Genomic DNA, 16504 nt, shown 5'->3' on the forward strand with positions numbered 1-16504 from the left:
CACACCCTCTTGCTGGTCTTTCTTATCTTCCCAACCTCCTTTGGAATGTTCTTGGGTTCAGTCTCTGTACTTCTTCATCATTTCTATTCCTTATGTGATCTCATTCAGACTTACTATCTATATGTTAATAACTCACAAATTTCTTATCTTTAACCCAGATTTGTCCTCAGGAATCCACAATTATCTATCCAATTCATAATTTAATAACTTTAATTTCTAAGAGGCATATCAAGCTCAACCTATCCAAAACTGAACAACTTCCCTTTTAATTTTACTCTTTCTGTAGTCATATCCAATTCACTAAATGAATCTTTCCACTATTTCAGATCAAAAACTTTTATGCTTTTTTTTTTTTGACACCTCCACTGTCAATAATTTCTGACAGTACTTTAAAAATATATCCAAAATTTAATCATTTCTTTTAATGCTCCCCTCTGACCTAAACCACCATCATCTCTCACCTGGATAATAGCTCGCCTGGTTACAGCACCCTAAAGGATCTCTGTGCTTTTGTCCTTGACAGTGTTTGGCCAAATATGTATCATTTGCCAGCCCTCTTATCTGTTTTTAAATTTAGTTTATGTTCCATGTCATTCTCTTCTACGATGGAGTAAGACTGCTTAGGTTCCTTAAAAGTATTCTTTAAGGGTATCTGAAGACTTACCACGTAGAGACTGATACACTCTCAAGTAAAGACAATATTTGGATTTTAGTTGTAAAAGTATAGAAACTTATTTCTCACCTTAGAGTTTTATAGTTTAAAATTGGCACTGACACTACAGGACAATTCTATGAAAATTTCTTGATTTTCATTTCAGCTTTTAAACAGGGTTAAGTGTATATGGCATTCAAAATATTACCTAAAGATAAAAGACATATTAAAATTATATTAAACTGTCCCAATTTCTGAAGCATTTATATCTTGCTGGGCTTTTGAGTATATTAAAACTAAAAGGATAAATATGATTAAATGACTATGTAAATCAGACATATACTCCTCAGCATTAATAGCAAATATAATAAAGAATAAAGTCAAAATAGTACAACTAGAAAAAGAATAACTAGATAATTTAAAAGTTCTTCCAAAAAGTAAAAGTTATAATAATTTAATTTATAATTTAAAAGTTCTAAAAATTGCTCTATTCTCTAGACATGATTAGAATAAATATGGGTATAAAAATTTAGTAACTTCAAAAGATAAAATTTATACATAGCTATCAACGATTTAAGCTGTAAAAGAAGTACTAGGGAAAGATCCTAGAATTCAAGACATTTAAAGAAAATCACAGCATAATGATCATATTTTCATGTTAAGTAATTAATATATTATGTAAATATGGATTGAGCCCCTACTGGTCCTCTCCTCCTGCCTTCACCAGAACATATCTTCAATTTAAGTCACTAAAATATATATTCCATGTATGGACTTTTTCTACACAGATTATTCAAAGCAGTAAAGCTAGTTAGTTAATGGTAAAAGAGTAATTTATTATTTCTCATTTGTTTCTCTCTAGATCATGACAGGTATAATCCTATTTATAACATCTTTCTGCATCTCATCTCTACTTCTGGTTCCATTATATAATCAATGTATTAGTATTTCACTTATCCTTTGGTTAAAAGTACAGCTAGGCATGTAATCTCAAGGGAGGGAATATGTAAATTATAGGGTACATACAACAAAAAATAAACAACTAGTTAAAAATGTATATATTACTTTGATAGAATCCTATCTGTGGTAAAATATTTTCTTTTAAAAAACATTTATTTATTTATTTATTTATTTTAAAGAGAGAGCCAGAGAGAGAGAGCATGAGTAGAGGGAGGGCCAAGGGAGAGGGAGAAGAATCCTGGAGCAGACTCCCCAGTGAGCCCAGAGCCCAACTCGGGGCTCGATCCCATTACCCTGAGATCACGACTGGAGCCGAAATCAAGAGTCAGCTGCCCAACTGACTGAGCCACCGAGGCGGCCCCTACAACGCTGTTTCTCAGTGAATCCATCTGGACACTACTGTCTTGGTATTTTTGTGCATGGCCATAAGAATGGCAAAGTCTGGGTGCTGAGAGAAAACACTGTGTTGGTCTGGCCACCACTGTGGTAGTAGCTCCCAATGGCGCTTCTCACTGTGCCCAAAAAGTTTCTCCAGCTGTTCCTGATGGGCTCTTTCACAGTCTTTTATCAGTCTTGATAAAAGAGCTTACATTGAGACACATATGGAATATCTGAAATATTAAGTCAGTAAGACAGTTTTTAAACTAATATTATGCATCATGGTGTGACTTTATTCCAATGAGACTTTTACTCACTGTGCCAGACTGATGATGAAACAAATTTAGACAACTTGCTTATAATTTATTTACCATGGGAAAAAGAAATGTGAGAATACTATATTTGTAGCAAAATATTTTTCAAGATCATGTGCTCTACTGTATACAAAACCAAGTTTGTATATAAACCTAGTAAAATGGGGGGGCCTGGGTGGCTCAGTAGGTTAAGCACCTGCCTTCAGCTCAGGTCATGATCCCAGGGTCCTGGGATCGAGCCCTACGTTGGGCTCCCTACTCAGCAAGGAGTCTGCTTCTCCTTTGCCCTCTGCTCCCCCACCCCCTGCTCATGCTCTCTCTCTCTTTCAAATAAATAAATAATAAATAAAATCTTAAAAAAAATAAACCTAGTAAAATGTAAATTACTTTTTTAAAAGCCTGTTTTATATTAGTTTGATAGTCAACCTTCTGATAAGAATTTCTATTAGCTTTGACTTCACATTATTCTATATTTGAAACAAATTATTTGTCTTTACTATTCTTTTAAGTAGATATAATAAGATTTAGATTTTAGATTTCTATTTTAGATTTAATCACATTTTTTATTTCTTTTATTTACTGTGAACACAGGGAGAACTTGTTTTATACTGAATAAATACAATCTGCATGAGCTTCAGAAACCACTTTATTTTAGTCATGAGAAATTAACAAAGTGCAAACTAAAGAAAAAAAGGGCCAAAATGTATTAAAACTCTGTATTTAACTACTTCTAGACAGCAAGAAGATGCCCTATGGCAAAAGTAAAATCCGTGCCAATACTCTAGAAAACGTACAACTGACTGAAGATTAGATACAGCTGTCTATGTGAGGTAATTGTATAAAGACTGCCAAGTATATCTAGAAATCTCTATATTATTACCATATTAATTGGCAAGAATTATTCTGAGACATAAACCCAGCTGAATAGTGAGAAGTAATGTGATATTGTAACAAAAGCTTATAAACAGCTGAATCTACAAGGCTGACAGTAAAGTCTACTTATCTGCTATAAGATTATAAGAGCAATACCTTATTCAAGTTGAGACTGCTCCTGATGGTTTCTGAATTACTAAATAAGCTAATAAACTGTTAATATTGATAGTTAAGTAAATGAAAATGTAAATATGCACTTTCTATAAATTATTGTTAGGTAATTTAACTCTTAGAAATCAAACTTCAGGGGCGCCTGGGTGGCTCAGTTGGTTAAGCGACTGCCTTCAGCTCAGGTCATGATCCCAGGGTCCTGGGATCGAGTCCCACATCGGGCTCCCTGCTCTGCGGGAAGCCTGCTTCTCCCTCTCCCACTCCCCCTGCTTGTGTTCCCTCTCCTGCTGTGTCTCTCTCTGTCAAATAAATAAATAAAATCTTTAAAAAAAAAAGAAATCAAACTTCGGGAAAAATAACATGGCCATTATTACACTGATTTTCAAAAACTTCACAGTATCATCCAAATGCAGAATCAAAGTAGGAAAGCAGATACCTGTTCATGCAAATCCAATATAATTAAGAAAAAAAAAGATAATGAAACTAAACCTAAATATCATGATAAATATAGGTGAGGTTCAGCTGAAACAAAAGGCATATTTTGGAAAGCTACATTCGAGTCACAGAATCATTACTGGAGCCATGAGAAACTGCCAAGGTCATTGAATTGAGCCCCTTTCTTTTCACTAAATTTATAGATGACCCACAAAGGCTAACTGATTTATCCAAGGCTGTAGCACTGCAGAGACAGATGTAAAACTCTAGGCAGTCAAACCATGTCCTCTTCTATGTGGTGTTCTGGGACTCCCCTGGGCATTTAAACATCTCCATCTCCACGCTTCCAATATAACGTACAACTCTAACATAGCCCCAATTGCATCGTATTACAGCAGTCTTTGGTTAGCTGTCTTCCCATTGGGCTGTAAATTTCTTTAAAGTGCTTTATCTAGAAATCCTCGGTATCTAGCAAAGTGGGCAGTTAGTGGGTACAAAGCTTCTGGTGTGTCTTCCAAATCTCAGCACACTCTGTGTTGAATAAATGTTTTACTGATATTCTCAACACCCAAAGTTGTTACTAAATCAGCTCTTATGTTTTCATAACTATTTCAGAGTCTTCATTTTAATTTCAGGTTAGTTTTAAATTAAGAGGAATTGCTAAATAAAATTCTATGCCCAATATCCAGATTCTGGATCAAATATTAATGATTTATAGAAAGCTAAAAGACAGTTCATTGAAAAAGATTATGAAATATAATCCATCCATCTGTAACTCATTTGTTTTTGAAGCTTTCTTTTCTTCAAAGAATTGTTTTGAAATATAATCACAGTTTTTCAATAATAATTTGTTTTTATTTTCTCAAATTTTAGGCTAAAACTCTTAGAAAACAATTTAAGTGATGAACACATGATACAGTAGGCACCATGACACATGAATAAAGTAAAGTATTTCCTCTTCAACTTTAAGTTTATGAATATAAAAAAATCCCTGTGACATTCAGGTAAGAAACTGCAGTCCTTATGTGAATAATTGGACTGAAAAAGAAACAAACTTGGGGAGATACAAATACTCATATCTGTCAAAATAAAGCAACTCATTCTTCTAACAAATACATATTTGGTATCTGCTATATAATAGATATTGTTTGGGATGTTTAACAGATAAGGCGATTTGCAGTTTAAATGAGCAAATTCACTTACTTATAACAAACATAAATTCATATTTAAACTATTTGTTGTAGCCAGTGATGTGGTGAAGCTGGCTCATAATGGTTCCCGAGAAAGCTGACTGTGTCATTTCGTCCCAGTTGATTCAGTGTCATCAGGATAATAATTTGAAACTGGTCAAGTAGGGTTTATTTAAACCATGGAAATCAGAAAACATTGATATTAGGGGCTTTTATTCAGGTGCAAAGCCAACCATTAAAAATTTACCATCACACTACTGGCTGCAACCCATTAATGGGTCATAAAATCAACTCAGTGGATTGTGATCAACATTTTCTAAAATTTAATAGAAAGGAATAAAATAAACACAACAGCATGCATTGTGGGTTGTAAGATCCAGTACCTTTCAAAGAACAAATATTAATTAAGCAAAAAGAAAAAAAGAATAAGCACTTTTTTGGTGAAATTTCAGTACCAGTTTTATTTACCTATTAATTTGTAATGACATAAAATGTATTCCTTAATCTGGATCAGAGTTAAAAAAAAATGTGAACCCACTATTATAATCAAGAGAACAAATACATTCTTCTTCCACAAACATGTTTTACAACCTTTGTGGTCATCATATGCTTTGTGGTTAAAGATTAGATGCTTTAGAGAGAAATAAAAACTTCATAGTTAATAGGTAAATATCTGGAAGTTTTTTTTTCTTCTCAAAGAAAACCAAAGAGGGAATTATAATTTATGACACAAAGGAATCTGAGTTTGTGTAGATTTAAAATTAAGTAAGACCCCTGTCTCACCAGGATAGTGTGCTTTCATCATTTTGCTCCAGTGTCCTCTGGAATGTAAACCTTCTCTAACCTTCTGTTCCTTATCTTTGCTAAGAAGGGCAAAGCCAGCTCAGTACCTTGAGAATTTCCAAACTACTTATGTCAACATAATGATTTCTTCTCAAGATGCCTCATCAAACACACTTGTTTTTTTCTTTAGTTTTAACCAGTACTGAATCAGTTTTTTTCTTAATTCATAATTTTATTTCATGTTATTCCTTTATTGAGTACTTGCTATATGTCACATATTTTGGTGAATGTGAGGCATTAAAAGAAAAAATTTAAAGATAAACTTTTTGTTTTAAAGTTTGTCAGAGTCTACTATGAGAAATAAATACTAAACCATCCTGAAGAGATTAAACCTAAACCATTATTTAACCATGATCAAATAATGTGGTAGGTGCCAAAGCAAAAGAGCACTCGAAGAATCACTGCCCCTCTCCTTTCACAGAGTTAGTGCTCTCATTTTACTCAATCCTCAAAATCAGTACACAACAGAGGACACAGGAAAGAAAGCAGGGGGAAAGAAGGAGGGGTGGGAGAGGAGAAGAAAAAAAATATTTTGCAGACATAGTGAGCTGTTCAACAGTCACTCTTAACACCTGTCTCCTTTGCCTGCCTCACCAGGGAAGCTGAAAAAGTAAAATATTTACTTTTCCAGACTCCCTTGCAGCCAGGAATTACTTTGTGAACTATGTCTAGACAAGGAGACATGAAATAATTATGAGAAATTTCTGCTCAGATGTTTTTCACCCTCCTTGACAGAAGGGGAGAACGCCTGAGGAGAAAGTCTCTAACTCATGCCACTTCTCATGAAACTGCAGCCCTGAGAGGGAAGTAGAGATGTGAGTGAACCCAGGGCCCTGATGTTCCAGAAGCAGTGAACCAACCCTAGAACTGCTACTCCTGACTTCTGTTTATGTGAGGAAATGAAGGACTTTATTGTTTACACCACTGTTGGGTGAACTTGCTATTATTTACAGCCAAAAGTATTTTAAAACTCAGGTTCTGGCTTAGATTCTAGGTATGGTTAACCACTATTTTCTTTCTTTCCAAGATGGGGCTCTTCAGAAGTTGCATGCCTCCTACATTATAGGCAAAGCTTATCCTGAAACTATCTTGGTCTCCTTTCTCTCAAGGCCCATTTGGCCCAAACAAATAGAAAATGAATAGAAAAAGCTAATTATGTGGTATAGGCTATAAAACCAAAAAAGAAAGGCAAAATCAAAGCAGGATACAACTAATAAAATCATGCCAATTTAATAGAATATTGATCCTAGCAAATAAAACATCTGATATCTACATAAAAAGAGAGTTTACAGAATGTGGGAGATGCCACATTTATCTCATATTGAGTACTTATATTTATTGAACCTTAACACAAAATAGAGACATTTAAGGATAGTGCTGCTCCTAAAAACAAAAGGTGAGTATTACCATATAAGCTGGGCCAGAGACCCCTCACCCTTATCATATTCCAGAGAAGGAAAATAGCACCATGTCACTTTTTTTGACTGTGAACAGTTAGAGTGTACAAAACTGAAGAGAGAGAAGGAGAAATTAGGAAACTGTCCTAACCTTGTATGAATCTCCACCAAAGTCAATGTCTCTTCCCAGTTCTCAAACCCAAACTAACCAAGCTCATCCATATTTAAGGATTGCTATTCTTAAAAAGAGGTGAGGACCAGAATTAGTCTTCAGTTCTATGCTTGGACTTTATATCTCTTTTTTTTTTTTTTTTAGATTTTATTTATTTGAGAGAGAGAGAATGAGACAGAGAGAGAAAGAGCATGAGAGGGGGAAGAGTCAGAGGGAGAAGCAGACTCCCTGCTGATCAGGGAGCCCGATGCGGGACTCGATCCCAGGACTCCGGGATCATGACCTGAGCTGAAGGCAGTCGCTTAACCAACTGAGCCACCTAGGCGCCCCCTCCTCTGTGTCTACGAAGAACTAGCATTTGTGTATCCCCTGAGCTTCCCTTATATGCCCCATTTAATTCACACAGGATCTACCTAAGCTTTTGCCTCAGGTTCTGGTTAAGATTCTCGTCCTCCAATAAGAACCAGAAATTACTCCAAAATGTTAACACACTGGGTTTTAGCCCTGATGTTTTAAAGTTTAACAGAATCTCCCCAGAAGGCCAAATCCTATCTCTCTGTCCCAATTTCTGACTGATGCTTTAAGAGTGTGACTCTAGAGCCAGACTGGCTGGGCTAAAATTCTAACTCCTTTACTTATTAACTATATGATCTTAGGCAGGTTACTTAACCTCTCTGTCACTCAGTATTCCACCTGAAAATGGCCATGATAATAATAGTATTACCTTATAGGGGTGTTATAAAGAATAATGAAAATGGGAATGGTAACATTATTACCTCACAGGAATGTCATGAAGACTAAAGGAGTCAATAAAAGTAAAGTACCTAGAATAGTGCTTCACATAGAGTAATTAAAAGATTAGCATTTATGCACCAATATGGGTAGTTTTCCACCTGGTCAGAAACTACTGCTGCATGTCCTCAACTTTCCAATAAGACCCTTTGATAATAGATGCCAACTCATATGTGACTGGAGTTTGCCTTTTTTTTTTTTTTTAAGATTTTATTTATTTGAGAGAGAGAGAGAAAGTGTGCATGAGAGAGAGCAAGAGCGGGGGTGGGGGGGCAAAAGGTGAGGGAGAATCAGGCTCCCCGCTGAGCATGGAGCCCCATGTGGGGCTCGATCCCAGGACCCCAAGATCATGACCTGAGCCGAAGGCAGTCACTTAACTGATTGAGCCACCCATGAGTCCCTGGAGTTTGCCTTTTGAATACCAATAAGGAACTGGCTGCCTGATTTGGGGTGAATACTTCTGCTGGGTTAGTTCCCCTAACATTGGTCCCATGGTTTCTGGTTTATTTTCCTTTCCCCACTGTTAGGGTCCCAGCAAATCTCATGGTTGAGAATCACAGGTCTTACAACATTTGCTCTTGGTCACATTACTGTTCTGCTCAAAAGTTTTCATTACCAAAATGGACTTTATAGATGAGCCCCTTTCAATACTCTTCAACATTTCTTTTTTTTTTTTAAGATTTTATTTATTTATTTGAGAGAGAGAGAGAGTGAAAGAGAGCATGAGAGGGGAGAGGGTCAGAGGGAGAAGCAGACTCCCCACTGAGCGGGGAGCCCGATGTGGGACTCGATCCTGGGACTCCAGGATCATGACCTGAGCTGAAGGCAGACGCTTAACCAACAGAGCCACCCAGGCGCCCTACTCTTCAACATTTCAATACTTCCTAGGAATCAGGTTACCACCTAGCTAGAGAATTCATCCATTTCCAATGAGTGACCTACTGCACTTTAACTTAACCTACCTCATTCCGATGCTTGGAATGCTCCTCTCATTTTTGCCTATCTAAATCTTACACTGTAAAGCTCAACTCAAAAGTTACTACCTTCATAAAGCTTTTTCTGATCTCTTAAACAGGAAGTAATCTTTACATTTTAGCTGGAATGGTTCTTTTAACACTTACATTCCTTTTTCTTATCTCTAAGAAATCACTTATAAATCATATATCTTCACAATCAATTCATAAATCACATATGTTATTGTTTGTTGTTGCTACTATTGTCAGCTTGTGTACATTCATGGTACATAAATACAGTTACAGTCTCAAGGTACAAGTTTCACACAAAGGAGAAGCATTCAGAACAAGACCTCAGACTAACCTATACTAGATGGGGTATCACAAAGGATCTCAGAAGAGGAGTTGTAATTATTAAAAGAAGAGGATGATGGATATGATTGCATTCTGCTTCACATACATACTGTCACATTCCCCACTCTCCTTTATACTCTCCTCTTTCTTGTGCCTTATTCACGCGTTAATACTACACATGGGCGTCTGTGTGTGCACACGTACACATACCCACACAGTGGCAGAGAATGCTAATTGCCCACCTAATGCCCAGCTTCTCCTTCTTTCTCACTCACAAAATCTTGATTTCATTTGGAGGTGCAATGTACCCATCTAGAAGGTTACATTTCCTAGCCTTCTGAAAGGAAGTTCTATAAAGGAAACTGTCTCAGATGGGAGAAACTCTTTCCCCTTCATATTTCTTCTCATTTGAACTGTAATGGCTGGAGCAGTAGCAACCATTATGTAATAAGCCATAACTGAAAGGCCAATAAAACTGTAGAGACCTTGGCCTCCACATTCTTAAACCAGATGAAACACTTCAGCTACCACTTTACAGATTTTCTGGAAAATAAGAAAAAAAACAAATCCTATGATTACTACAATAGCTCCATTTCCATGTATTTAGATGTATTTATAAAACTTTCCCAAAATATGATCACTCATACAGAAAGCAATCTCAAATATTAAACATGTTCAAAACTTGGCCCTGAAACTTGGTCTGTCCTTACTGTTTGCTACCGTGTAAGTTCACGATACATCACCTACACAGTGGCTGAAAACAGACACCTTGTAATAATCCTTGACAATTCTTGCTTCTTTATGTCCCATTCTATAAGCAATCTTAAATGTTTCTTGAATTCTCCTAATTTGCTCTATTCCTACTACTGCTGCCCTGACTTTAGTCCTCACCTTTGTGGTCTCAACCTGTGAGAGTTTGTCTATGAGACTCCTTCTGTGTGTGCCTAAGTATAGGTTTATCATTTGCAGCCTACCCCTTATAGGACCATGACACCAAAGCCCTACTTGCCATGGTATACAAACAACCTTAATGGCTTCAATGCTTCTATCATCTCTGTGGACTCCTACACTCTCCTACATGTTGACCTGATAAATACTATGTATCTTTCCAGTATTTCAATGCTTTTCAGAAACAAAATTTAACTATCTATATTCAGTACTTTTAGTTGAATAGGGGCAAGTAGCATTCAGGTTATGTCCAGCCAGACATATTTTGTGATTTAGTTAAGTTCTGAGCTTGTATTTGGTAGGTTTTAATGTACAGAAACTCCAAGGGCCTGAATTTGGGAAGTATTCCCTCATAGGATTTTCTGTATAGATCTGACTGAAAACTGTTTTGTCTCTTCAAGGTCATGGCTTAGTATGGACTTTCCAGGTTTAGCTCCCTGACTATGCAGGAGGCCCAATATTAGTCTCTAGATCCCACTGTGAGAAGCATTTGCCTCAGGACAACACTGTCAGCTACCTTAAGGCTCCAGTTCCCTGCTCTGGTTTCAACTCCTCTTCTTTGTCTCTCCTTTTAACTTTTAGGTTTTGATTTTTCTTGAATCATAGAGATTTCCCTTATTTTTTGTGGACTCAGCAATGCTTAAAAAAATACATGTTCTAATTTAGCCAGGATCTAGCTGAACTGTAGGAGGGTTCCTCAGAAAAATCACATCCCCCACACTGCTAGAAATGGAAATCAAATACATGCTGTTTTGAAAAGAGAAACCATGCTTTGTTCCTCTACATCCCTCAAACTTCCAGTATTAAAAGACCATAGTAGGCAAAAAGATTTATTTAATAAAATACATATGTGTCAGAAAATATTGCCTTTACTGAAAAGACAGCAATTCTATGTATTGTTGCAATGATGGGAATAATTCACTCCTATTAACTTGGCTAAGAAATTAGTCATACCTTTCTGTATGATACAATGCATGGTTTAATGCTGACACCAACCAGCTAATATTGTCTTAGGAGTTTTTAATACCATATACTGGATATCTGAAAGATCTCTAAATACAAGATAAGCTTATTTTTAAACAGTATGTTGCATTTTCAAATGATATGCTCAATATCTTTTCAACTTCCAGATGCCTTTCCCAGTGAAGTACCTCTAAATTTAAAGCAATTATATCAATAGTTAATCCTCAAAGACAGTGAAGAGATGACTATATAAGTATCTAGCTCCCTTAAAATTCCTACTGGTGACAAAAATAGAGAATCTACAATATGAGAGCTATCATGTGCCCTTGAAATATTTCCATTTGATAGAGAAATGGCAGAACCAGCTTGAAAGATGCTACTAAAAGACTACCTACAGCCCTCCTCTGGTTAAAAACAAAACAAAGCAAAAACAAAGCAAAAATGGGAGAATCACCTTAATACCCTGTAACACATTAAGACTGGGGGTAAACATGAAGGTATACCGCAGGCTTTCAAAGGTTACACCATTCATGTGATCTGCAGATATGCAGTATTTGGAGTGCACTAACAATACTGGAAGACTGCCTGGCACTGGACTGGGGATGGGGTCGGGAAAGACCAAGCACCAATCTGTGTCCCCGACAAGAGGTGCTCCTAGTAGTGACTTTCTATTGAGGCCAGGGAAGAACTTCTATAAAACTGCCTGATGTGACTCTCCAGGGTCCTAGATCTTTCTCTACTCCTCCTGTACTCCTAAGCCTCTGCAATGATCATATAAACTTAGAAGAAAAGTAAAATTACCTTTTGTCCCTCAGACTGGGCCTGAAGGATTCAGAGCACTAACACCAATTTCTGACAGTATACATAACAGGCAGATATAGAGATATTTCTGTTAGGCTGAACAAACGCATACAAATGACCAAGTCCAGAGGCAAAAAAAAAAAAAGTGATTTCCTGCCTTGTGCTCAGTTTTAAGAAAAAAACAAAACAACAACAAAAAACCACAATTTCCTAGGAAACCCCCTTAGAGATATGCTCCTCGTGCTTCATTGTTAAGAATTGTGTCTCATACCTATTCCTAAATAAATAAAATTATCATAATTAGTTGAGATTGAAAGTCACCTATTTCTGGGGCACCTGGCTGGCTCAGTTGAAAGAGCATGTGACTCTTGATCACAGGGTTGTGAGTTCGAGCCCCATGTTGGGTGTAGAGATTACTTTAAAAAATAAAAAAGAAAGTCATCTATTTCTGAGGCTATAGAAGGGCACAATCTTCCTAAAGACTGATGCCTTAACAAAATTATAGTTCAGTTAGCAAGGAAGAAGAGATATGTGGATCTAGATAGGTAACTTTTCTAACTTTACAGGAAAAATATCCAAAAGAATTTCTCTCTCCAACTTCAAGGAGAAGTAATGTAAGTATTTCAAATTAATTATAACAATAATAATCAATATTAAAACAACACACTGCAACAATTCAAGCTTGGGAAAATATGTATGTTCTATAAAGCACTGCAATAAAACTGTTTCTGGTATTTCTTGTTCTCCTAGGAACTACTGGCTCATAATATATAAATATTTAAAAGCAGTTTTTAAAACATATAGTATAACTTCAGTATTCATAATGACTCAGAGAGCTTTGAGGTATTTTTGAAAATTGACATTCATGGCAGACCACCTCTACGGTCTACCACAGCATACTGGGTAAACATATCATGTAAAACACATATTGTTTACATAATACATATCATCATAAAAAGTTGCAGTGTACATACCAGACTTTTCTACTATACTATGTTGGACTATTAATAACTCAAATTTACATCCCAAGGGGCTACCATGCCCCAATTCAAACTTAAAAACAGCTGTGCAAACAAAGCAAGGGTGAGGGGCAGGTGTATAAGATATGAAGGGAGAGACACATGACACACTTGACCTTCAGAGATATAATTCCATGGAACCCAAGTGCTAGATATATGACAGGAAATATGCTAACTTTGTGCATGCAAACCCCTTGCCCTGTAAGTTAGTTTAATATAATGATCAAACTGTATAGTGATGGATTTCTATTTTAGTATGGAATAGAACTACACAGTATACACTGTATATATAAAACGAGACTATATCCATATTCTATCTATCCAAATAGTTACTGCAATATAGTCCATAACAAACTGCTATTGTCTGCCTTAACATACACACACACCCCCCAAACACACACACTCCTTCTCTTCAACAAAGAAGCTATCAAAATTCTAGTAGTATTCATAATTATCTTGGATATTCTTTTGCTTGTCCTAGCTTTTTCCCCTTGATTTTGTCTAGTTTCTAGCCCTTAAGTTTATTATGCATTTATTACATGGTATCCTGCCCTCTATGTTTGGTTTCCCCAGGTTTTATTCGGAGCTCCATATTTTAAGGACTTTTTTTGGGCTAATTACTCTAGCACTCTGCACCCTGGACTTTGATACACCCTCCTGGGCCTCTTTTGGGTTCAGCCTTTGGTTTGGATCCACAAACTGGCATGTGAATAGAGTCTCTAAGTCTGTGCATGGGAGAGGTTGAAATGACTATAAATAATATTGAATATATTTCTACAAATCATCTTTTCAAATTCTGTATGTCTTCTTATGGAACCATAATAAATATCTTGTTTTCAAACATGCTGTTCATCAGAATTACCTACAGAGCTTTTTAAAAATATTTATATTCAAGTGCTATTCCTGGAGATTATAATTCAGAAGGTCAGAAGCAGGTCTCTGGCATCTATATACTGAAAGTGTCATATTTGATCCAGCTGGGCAGCCAGAATTGAGAAACACTGTTATAAAAATTGCAGGAGATGGTTCATATCTTCTTCCTTTTCCTATAGCCAAGATAAGGCAAGAAAATGGAGATAAAGGTGTGGGAAAGAGAAAAGGGAGTAAGTTACCTTTGCCATCTGGCTTTTGAGATGAGAAAATGTGGCAGTCCAAAGCTAGGCAAAACTGCAACACAAATAAAGGTTGCTTTTGTTACTCCTATCACTTATTCTTCTCCTATCTTTTGGCTTTCCACCTCTTTGCTTGACCTCCAAAGTATTTGAAGGTACTCGTGTTGTATGTATCTCCACCTACTTCATCATAATACTCAGTTCTGTTGCTTTCTGCTTATTCTTTGCTTTCCTGACAAGCAAAACTCCCAACCTTCTGTTTGTTTCAGGTATGCATAAGGAAAACAAGCAGCACTAAGATACTAATACTTGCTTTTGTCAGTTAAGCCTAGTATTATCAGTTTACCTGATAATCTCAGTGATTCTCAGTTAAGATATTTTTGATAAGAAAACCTTTCCCTGAATTAATTCTGTCTGTAAGGAGGGAAAATGAGTCTGTAGCTGCCAGTCACTGTTGTTACAAACCTTCCCAACACTTTTTCTTATCTAAATCCTCTGACTAAAAATGTCCTATCCACTTAGTGAACAATGGCAACTTCCACTCTAGAGAAGGAAAGGATCCAAGACCAAAGCTTGAGATCTGTTAACTGAGAGACTTCCATTTCCGAAGTATGAAAATCTGTAGTTATTTGGTTTAACTAATTTTCCCAGAAGACCCAAAGATTATTCTATGAATAACTAGATACTAAGTAAATAAACTAAGAGAACCAAAGAGAGATTCTGAGGAAATGACTTATGGGTAAACTGAAATCAGAAAATGGAGGAGTCATTCACTCTAAAAGCTGCCCCTTTCTACCCACTGAAATGACCATTAGGATTATCATTATCACTGCTGAGAAAGACATAAGGAAAAATAAGATGGGAAAAAAGACAAAGAGAAACAGTAACTGTGGAAAGCAAAGAGAAGCAAATGTGATTTTGAACACTTATCACCCCAAGCCTTTGTTTACTGTCTGCGATACCCTTCCCACTTCTTCGTCTGATTAACTCCTACTGATCTTTTAAGTCACAGTGGGTTTGCCACACTGGGAACATAACCTCAACTCCCACCCCCCCATCACAGACTAAGCTACATGTTATTCTGCTATAACACAAGTATAATATTCTGTCTTACAGCACTTACTACACTCTTTTGAACTAATGTTGGAGGATTAGGAAATAGAGGGAAACACTCTTTCCATATTTTGTGTTCTCCAAACTCTACAGTGAAATGACCATCTGTTCACTAAATTCTGATTTACTGAAATTAAAGTACCATTGTTTTCAGAAAATATAACTATTTAGGATTGAATAAATAAAAAATAGCATATGAGGAGCGCCTGACATTAAAGATCTTATACTGTAGGACAATACTTCAGGATTGAAGAAAACACTAGGCATCTATACCTACCCCAAATGAGCCAATTATTAAAACAAAACAAAAACCCATTTAACTGTACCTATAGAACAGGAAGCTGTTGAACTAAGAACCAAACCTCCCCTACATAAAATCTTACCTTATTGCTGATGCAGGAAAACTACTCATTTAATATTTTAAAAGCTATACAACTGTGATTGTATTGAAGGTCATTCTTCATTTCTTTTAGGAAAGATGTACAATAAGACTGTAAAATAATGTAAATATTTGTGTATATACTTTGGTATAAATACTTTTTTTCTATTTTAGGTTCACTTTTTTCCCCAAATTTTTACATTGAAAATTTTTGTACTCAAAGTTGGAAGTAATGGCATAACAAATATATATATTCTCCATGTAAATCAAATTGTTAACTTTTTGTCAATTTGTTTTCTCTCACTCGTGTATCTCCATATATTCTCAACTTTACTTTTGTGCACCTTGTCCTAAAAATTACTTTTTAAGACACATAAAGAATTCAAATTCAATGAACTTTTATCTCACAAAAATCTTTGTCGGTTTTAAGGATGACCTGTCTCATCCAGTCAAATTTCAGTAGAATTATACAATCATAATTTTTACTTCTTGAATATGGCTAAATGAAAAATAATTAAAATTTCATATTCACCTGGGTTTTAAAACTGAGAAGAGCATACAATACCATCCACATGCACACATCTTCCTGATGTAAAAATTCTTAGCAAGGGATGGTTGATGTTGATAAAGACTTCCTTATACCAATAGAAAAGAGAACTGCTAATGTTAATAGACTAAATAACCA

General features: G+C 36.0%; 1 protein-coding gene across 5 annotated transcripts in view; it reads right to left on the reverse strand.

The window, feature by feature from the left end:
• Window positions 1-16504, reverse strand: part of METTL25 (methyltransferase like 25) — a 158646-nt gene that overhangs the window by 106205 nt on the left and 35937 nt on the right. The gene's annotated exons all lie outside the window — the stretch shown is intronic.

The sequence above is a fragment of the Mirounga angustirostris genome, unplaced genomic scaffold (assembly GCF_029215605.1).
Source record: "Mirounga angustirostris isolate CCGP_5_RB_7025 unplaced genomic scaffold, mMirAng1.0.hap1 SCAF_5, whole genome shotgun sequence".
NCBI classification, from domain to species: domain Eukaryota; kingdom Metazoa; phylum Chordata; class Mammalia; order Carnivora; family Phocidae; genus Mirounga; species Mirounga angustirostris.